Here is an 8,313-nt window from a genome sequence, read left to right as displayed (position 1 = left end):
GTTTTGGGAGTCTGCATGGGGTTGGAAATGCAGATCTTGTAGGTTTTGTAGGTCTGAAAAAATCTATTTTTTCTTATTTCTAATCTATTTCACCTTAATTTAAAAAGACTTTTTCCACTTCTAAATTATTGTTGTTGTTGCTACTGTTTCTTCACAAAATTTTAAATATTTTGCTCTACGCTTTGCATGTTTTTCTGAAGAGAAATTTATTGCAACGTCTGATTCATTTTCATATGTAGCATAACTTCTTTCCCCGGCTGCTTTTTACATTTTCTCTTTATTAGTGGTTGTGATCAATTTGATTATAACCTGCCGTGGTGTGGTTTTATCCGTGTTTCTTGTGCTGGGGTTCATTGATATTCTTGGTTTTGTGAGTTTATAATCATACTCCAACTTGAAAAATCTCTGGCCATTGTTTCTTCAAATATAGCTTTCATTCTCTTTCTCTCCTTTGAAAATTGCAATTACACTAATGTTAGACTCCAGCTGGTCCCCAACTGACCATGGTTCAACTTACGGTCTTTTGACTTGAAAATAGTACAAAAGTGATATGCATTCAGTAGACACCATACTTGGAATTTTGAGTTTTGATCTTTTCCCAGGCTGGCAGTATGCAGTACGGTACTCTCTCATAACGCTGGGCAGTGGCAGTGAGCTGTCCGATGGGAGCTTCTCCAAGACCAGCAGGTGGGTCTGACCCAGGCTCCTTTCAAATTACTTGCTTCTGCCCAGGGTCCTGGAGCGTGAGATTTTGTGCGCGCCCTTTAGGAGTGGAGACTGTGTTTCCCGTAGCCCTCTGAGCGCTGGCCTTCAGAGCCAAACATTCTCGGGTCTCATCTTCCCAGTACAGGACCCCAAAGCTGGGGAACCTAGTGTGGAACTCAGACCCCTTGCTCCTTGGGGAGAACCTCTGGAATTGGAATTATTCTCCCGGTCGCCCGCCCCGGGGATATGGGTCTTGACTATGCTGTGTTTCTGCCCCTCCTACCCATCTTATCACGGTTTCTTCTTTATAGATTTTAGTTGTAGAACATCTTTTCTGCTAGTCTTCAGGACTTTCTCATCAATATTGCTCTGTAAATAGTTGTAATTGTCGTGTGCCCGTGCAAGGAGGTGATCTCAGGATCTTTCTGCTCCGCCATCTTGGCCACACCCCTCTTGTTGATGGTCTTAATGGGGGTTTCCCCTACGTAACAAGATTGGAAACTCCAAGGCTCCAGACCTGAGAGGGGTTGTGCCCTGGGGTTTGCAGCCCAGTGTTCTTTAGTCATGTCTGCAGTGGGAGTGCTGGGAACTGAGACGGGGATTAGCCACTCCTAGCTTTACCCTCCACGGTGGGGTCAGAAGTAAGAGGCGGGTGAGAAAGAGGGAGAGCTGCCATCTCTCTCCTGAGGGTCAGGAAGACTCTGCCCAGCTGCTGCCTAGCCCCCCATCACCCCTGGATTGTTCAGCTGCTCCCCTAGCCCTGCCCGTTCGTGCATCGGGAAAACCACACACTTGAGCCCTTTCCACTTCCCGGTGGTTCGGGTGCCTTGGCTAAGGCCCTATTCTCCCCTTGCTTGGTTCCACCAGACTGTCACTGAACACCTGGGGAGCTGTCAGGGTGCATCACACTTGATACTTGGACACTTCCTGTGGAAATTCCCGACCCTTGGTCCAGGAGGTCAAGGGCCAAGGATGGACTGAACCCAGGCCCTGAAAACCATTCATAGAATGAAAATTCATAGATTGAAAACCCCTGCTGCCACACCCTTCCCAGACCTGGAGCCTCTGGGGCCATGGGACACACAGCAAGGCCACAGGGCGTGGCGGTGGGGATAGGGGTTTGGGGTCTGACACCATCCTCACTGTGTTGAGATGGATGGATCCCTTAACCTCTCTGAATCCCAATTCTCTTACCTGCAAAATGGATAAAATAAGATACCTACTTTAGAACACTATGGAGTTTCCTTAAAAAACTAAAACTAGAGCTACCATCTGATCCTGCAAGCCTACTCCTGAGCGTGCATCTGGAGAAAAACATGATTCAAAAAGTTACATGCACCCCAGTGTTCATAACAGCAGTAATCGCAATAGCCAGGACATGGAAGCTACCTAAATGTCCATTGACAGAAGAATGGATAAAGAAGATGTGGTACATATATACAATGGAATACTACTCAGCCATAAAAAAGAATGAAATTATGCCATTGCAGCAACGTGGATGGACCTAGAGATGATCATACTAAGTGAAGTAAGTCAGAAAGAGAAAGACAAATACCATATGATATCACTTATGTGTAGAAGCTAAAATATGATACAAATGAACTTATTTACAAAACAGAAATAGAGTCACAGATACAGAAAACAGATTTATGGTTAACAAAGGGGAAAAGGGGGTGGGATAGATTAGGAGTTTGGGATTAACATATACACACCATTATATAAAAAATAGATACACAACAAGGACCTACTGCATAGCACAGGGAACTCTACTCAACACTGTCTAATGACCCATATGGGAATAGAATCTGAGAAAGAGTGGATATAGGTATGTGTATAACTGATTCACTTTTCTGTACACCTGAAACTGACACAACATTGTAAATCAACTCTACTCCAATAAAAATGTTTTTAAAAACAGAAAAAAAATAAAATAAAAATGCAAAAGTTCCTGGGAAGGCTTACAGATGGAGCCTCTCAGCTTGAGTGCGAAAGCCTTCGTCATTATTTGTTTCCTCACCATAAGTGCAGTGAAAGTGGAGAGAAACAAGAGAAACCTCAGGGTGGGGTCAGGGAGGGAAAGACCCGGAGTGAGAGGGGGTGGGGTGCAGAAGCCCAGCTGGGCCCACCTCGCAGGTGGCGCGCAGGTGTGGGTTGAGGACCTGGGGTAGTGTCTCCCTGGGGGTGGTCCGGAAGGGTTTCACAGGGGAGGAGACCCCACCTCAGAGTCTGGAAGCAGATGGGGTGAAGCTCCGTGTAAACCGTGAGCTGCTCTCTCAGTTCCCTACAGTCCTGTGACGGGGCAGCCGCAGGGTGGCCGCAGAGCACACACCTGCTCCCAGGAGGACAGAGACGGCTGGAGAGACGCTGATTAGATGGACCCCAGCGAACTCCCTCAGAGGACGGCTGGGCCCACGCCCTTCACACCAGCTTCCACGGGCCCTTCGGACCAGGGCACCTGTTCCCCCCTCAGAGCCTTCACACGGGCTCTTGTGTCCTCTGCTCACTAGATCCTTCTAGATCTTTCCTGGACTTCTCAGCTCAAATGGCACCCCCTCAGGGAGAACTTTCTGGCTCCTCCACAACTGAAACAAGCTCTCTCTCCACTCAGAGTGCCCTTTCCTCTCCTTCATGGCTCTGATATAATTTGCAGTTAGAGATTCATTTGCTTGTGGGGACGATTGTACTTATGGGAAATTCATCAAGGCCCAGTGAAGGGGAGGTCTCAGGGAGAGGGCCTGATGCCCTGCTTTGGGGCCAGAACTTGAAAAAGCACAAGCCCAAGGAAGGGGCTCTGAGCGAGCCCCAGGACAGCGGCTGGACCTGCCGGACAGTGGGCTGCACTCAGGGACCCTGCAGTATAAGTTGTCCATGAAGCTACACACAAGCCTTTCAGTGCCCAGAGGCAACCGTAGAAAAAGAAAGGGAACCCTGAACTAACGGCGATCCACCAAGGATGTACTCTCCCAATGAAATGAAGTTTCAAAATAGAAATGAATAGGAATTAAAGGAATTAAAGGAATTAAAGAAAACTAACGAATTGAGAGAATGAAATTCACGCCTGTCTCCTCTCCCGACTTGGCTATGGTCTGGGTCCTGCACTTGGCCACGAGTCCCATCGTGGTGGATGATGGAACCTTCGTAACCACTGTATTTTCAGAGCAAACACTGCACCTGCCACATAGTCTGCCCCCAGTACATATTTTGTGGGGTGCCTGCGTGGGATGGGTGCGAGGCACAGGGCACCTCCTCCCCCACAAGCCCACCACCCCAGAGTAAGTCTCCTTGTTCTTGGGACCAATGTCCTGCCCCTCAGAACATGGGCCATCGTGTGTGAAGCCCCCTGCAGACCGCTTTTCTGGGGACCTGCCTCGGGGGCTTGGCCCAGACATGGTGCCTGGGGCTTCTGAGAGGCAGGTGACAGACCGGGCTGAGCTGGGAACGAAGGGACCGAGTTACCACTGAGAAGTTGGGCCTGCCAGGACAGGGGCTCAGGCCAAGTCAGGGAATGTGTCACCAGAGATCAGGGGCATGGGGGGGAGCACAGAGCGCGCTCCAGGGCTCCTAGGACCCGAGCTCCAAGGCCACATGTCAGGCTGTGCTTCCCATGGAGGCCAGGGCTCTGGCCAAGGGCAGAGAAGTGCCAGAAGAGGCTAGGTCGGCCCCTGGGCTGTAGGAAATGAACAAAGGGGCCATAAAGCAGCCAGTGGTGCAGAAGCCTAGGTGATAGCGTGGAGTGGGAGCGGTTCACCAGCCCTGAGCCCTGAAGCACGTTTCTGAGCCTCCGTTTGCTGCCACCCTTCTCTCCTGTGCCTTGCGATGCTGAGGCTGTGATGCTGAAACCACATTTCTGCATCGCCAGCGGGCGCTATTTTAGGCTCAGCCCATAAGGGGCGCTGGAGGGAGGATGCAGGGCCGGCGGAGGAGGACAGGACTTGCTCCTTGCCTGTCTGCTTTCCATCACTCCAGCCACACTGCTTCACCCCAGGGCAGGAGTTCCTTCCCATAGCAGCAGCGGGATCCAGTCTGCAGTTTCCCAGGCTTCGTAGAACCTAGCCCCTTGGTGCTGCATCTCAGAGACTCAGCCCCAGACCAGCAGCGTCTCCCACACTCCAGAGATCTGAGCGTCAGCTCCACAGGCCCTCTCCTCCAATTACAATTTAATTAATTAGGTAAAATTATTAAGTTTTAATAATTCTAATCTCTTCCATCCCTTCGCCAGCCCCAGGGTACTAGCTGCTTCCAGCAGTTACTACCTTGGCAATAACTTAGTTTCCTTCTTACTTTTTCAGTTACCTAATTAACAACTTTATACCTGGTTAACCCTTTTTTTTTGGTTGCATTGGATTCTTAACCACTGCAGCACCAGGGAAGTCCCCCTGGTTAACACTTTTTAAATGAATTTCTCGTTGTATAAATATGGTTTCTATCTCCTGACGGGGTCCTGACTGATCCTTTAGGGTACTGAAACATGCTTCTTATTGTTTGTTTGGTTGGTTGTTTGTTTTTGATTTTGAGGATGAAGTTAGACAGCTTTTACACGGTGACCGGCATGTAAAAAGTCATCAATTCACGTTAGTCCTGTCCTTCCTTCTGGAACATTCTTAGAGTCATATGGTGCCAAATTGTTTTCAAAAATCTTAATTTTTTCCTTACTGAAATGTCTAAAAGTACAGGTTTGGAAACAAATAGATTTGTGCTTTGCTGCTTTCTCTGTTACTTTGGACAACTTTCTTCATGTCTTGAAGCCTCATCTATCAAGTGGAAGTGACAGGAATAGCACTTATATAGTTGCCGTAAAGATTATATCAGTAATGTTTGTTGACTGTGCCTGGCACAGAGCAGCAGTCGGAAAATTATACCAGTTATGGTCGTTCCCTCAACAATTACTTTTGTAGCCTACTTTCAAACTGCCTCTCCTTCCTAAACACACTTTCCAGATGAGTGTCTGTTAAAACTCCGGTGCACAGAACAGAATGCAATACTGCACCCAAGGGGCTGACCAGAGTGGAGGGGGCAGGTCATCGCTTCTTATGGTCGAAATGTTCTGCTCTCTTTAATGGGAACTGAAATCACAGCCTGTGACCACTTTATTTGGAAGCGATGTCCCCACTTCTTTTGCATCTCCCGTATGGTAATACTTTTGTATCAGTCTTGGTTCTTATTTGGGATCAACAGAAAAGATTAAGAGCTGAACCGTGCAAACCAAAAAAATAGTCAACACACACCGGAATTCTTAGAAGACGGTGGTGGTATTTTTAAATCTTCCCAAATTGTCTCACAGAGCAACGAAGATAGCAAAACTGAAGACCCACGGACAACATCTGCAACAAAACTAGGTGGTAAGATCTCCCCAGTATTCTCCTGATACGAGGAGGTGGGAACAACCCACTGGTAGCTAAGCTACAAGGACTGCATGGTGCATAGGGTGACATCTGGGCTCCTAAGACAGAAGAAGCCCCAAGTCACTAGGATGAACTAACTGGAAAGTGCTGTGGGCCATTCTGAGAACTAGGTTTTGAAGGATCCAACCAGGAGGCAAGTGCAATGGGTCCATATGACAGAGCTGATAGCACTGGAGCACTATGGGCCCTTGAACTCATGAAATGTAACAAATCAGGGACTTCCCTGGCAGTCCGGTGGTTAAGACTTCGCCTTCCAATGCAGGGGACGTGGGTTCAATCCCTGGCCGGGGAGCTAAGATCCCACATGCCTCGGGGCCAAAAAACCAAAAGTCATAAACCAGAAGCAATATTGTAACCAATTCAATCAAGACTTTAAAAATGGTCCACATCAAAAAAAAAATCTTTAAAACAAACAAACAAATCAAAGCTCTTTTCCAAAGCAGAGCTCCAAACTGAGAAGAAACAGATAGAAGCAGAATCCAAATTGAGCAGGATAAGGAGAGTAGAAGCAAAGGAAAGAAAGGTCCAGATAAAAGCAGAAGGGGGGGTTTCCCTGGTGGCACAGTGGTTAAGAATCTGCCTGCCAATGCAAGGGATAGGGGTTCGAGACCTGGTCCAGGAAGATCCCACATGCAGCAGAGCAACTAAGCCCGTGCGCCACAGCTACTGAGCCTGCACTCTAGAGCCCGTGAGCCACAACTACTGAGCCTGTGTGCCACAACTACTGAAGCCCGCACACCTAGAGTCCGTGCTCCGCAACAAGAGAAGCCACCACAATGAGAAGCCTGCGCACCACAAACAAGAGTAAACCCTGCTTGCTGCAACTAGAGAAAGCCCGCGCACAGCAATGAAGACCCAACACAGCCAAAAATAAATAAATAAAATTTTTTTTATTTTAAAAATTAAAAAAAAAAATGCAGAAGAGGGGAAGAGAGTAGTCAGATCTCCAAGAGTGTGAGGCCATGCTTTTAATCATTTTGTGAAAACAACATAAGAGGAAGCTATAGGGAGAAGAGACCAGAGGCCCATCTTGGGATCTGACAAGATGGCCGGGCTACCCCATGGGATTTTCAAGGAAACCCAGCATTTGCTGGTTGGACCAGTTCCCAGCATCAAAGCAGAACCAGATGAGAGCAACACGCATTATTTTCATGTGGTCCTTGCTGGACCCCAGGGTTCCCCCTTTGAGGTGGGGACTTTTTTTTAATTAATTAATTAATTTATTTATGGCTGTGTTGGGTCTTCATTTCTGTGCGAGGGCTTTCTCCAGTTGAGGCGAGCGGGGGCCACTCTTCATCGCGGTGCGCAGGCCTCTCACTGTCGCGGCCTCTCTTGTTGCGGAGCACAGGCTCCAGATGTGCAGGCTCAGTAGTTGTGGCTCACGGGCCCAGTTGCTCCACGGCATGTGGGATCCTCCCAGACCAGGGCTCGAACCCGTGTCCCCTGCATTGGCAGGCGGATTCTCAACCACTGTGCCACCAGGGAAGCCCGAGGTGGGGACTTTTAAACTTGAACTCTTCCTTCCAGATGAATACCCAGTGGCAGCCCCTGAAGTATGTTTCATGACCAGAATTTGTCATCCTAATGTAGACAAGTTGGGAAGAATATGTTTAGATATTTTGAGTGGTCCCCAGCACTGCAGATCCGCACAGTTCTGCTATCGATCAAGCCTTTGTTAAGTGCTTCCAATCCAGCTGATCCATTAGCAAATGATGTGTCGGAGCAGTGGAAGAGCAACAAAGCCCAAGCCATAGAAACAGCTAGAGCGTGGACTAGGCTATATGCCAGGAATAATGTTTAAGTCCATCTGATCATCAGGTGTGCATCACTTCTCCTGTTCTGCCAAGACTTCTTCCTTTTTGTTTCCATTTAATGGACATAGTCTTAGAAACACGGCACAATAAAAGCCATTAGCATTTATTACATTAGCAGATCTAGGTCTGGTCCTGATCCACTGCTGTAAAACACGAGCAGAGGCTAGACGTATCACCTGGATTGCTGCGAAACATCTAGAAACAGTGGCGCCTCTCTGCTTTTATTGGTTTCCCCCAACAAGTGTTAAGTATAAAGCACTGTGAATGAAGAGAGTTGTCAGGGTTAGCTGCAAGGATGTGGGTGTTTTTCTTTATTATTTTTTTTTGGGGGGGAGGTAGTTTTATGTTTATTTTATGGGCTCCTTTCCCTCCTTTTATGATGATCTAATTGT

The 8,313-nt window shown here is 47.9% G+C and overlaps 1 pseudogene across 1 annotated transcript; it reads left to right on the top strand.

The window, feature by feature from the left end:
- The first annotated feature begins 7,152 nt into the window (after positions 1-7,152).
- LOC307188016 (ubiquitin-conjugating enzyme E2 N-like) lies at positions 7,153-8,028 on the top strand (annotated as a pseudogene). Its single transcript has 2 exons — positions 7,153-7,296; positions 7,601-8,028. The product of its transcript is annotated as a ubiquitin-conjugating enzyme E2 N-like (transcript).
- Positions 8,029-8,313: the final 285 nt, after the last annotated feature.

Source organism: Stenella coeruleoalba (genome assembly GCF_951394435.1).
Source record: "Stenella coeruleoalba genome assembly, chromosome: 6".
NCBI classification, from domain to species: Eukaryota; Metazoa; Chordata; class Mammalia; order Artiodactyla; family Delphinidae; genus Stenella; species Stenella coeruleoalba.
Note: the sequence above shows the minus strand (reverse complement) of the source record. Positions and strands in the feature narration are given on the sequence as shown.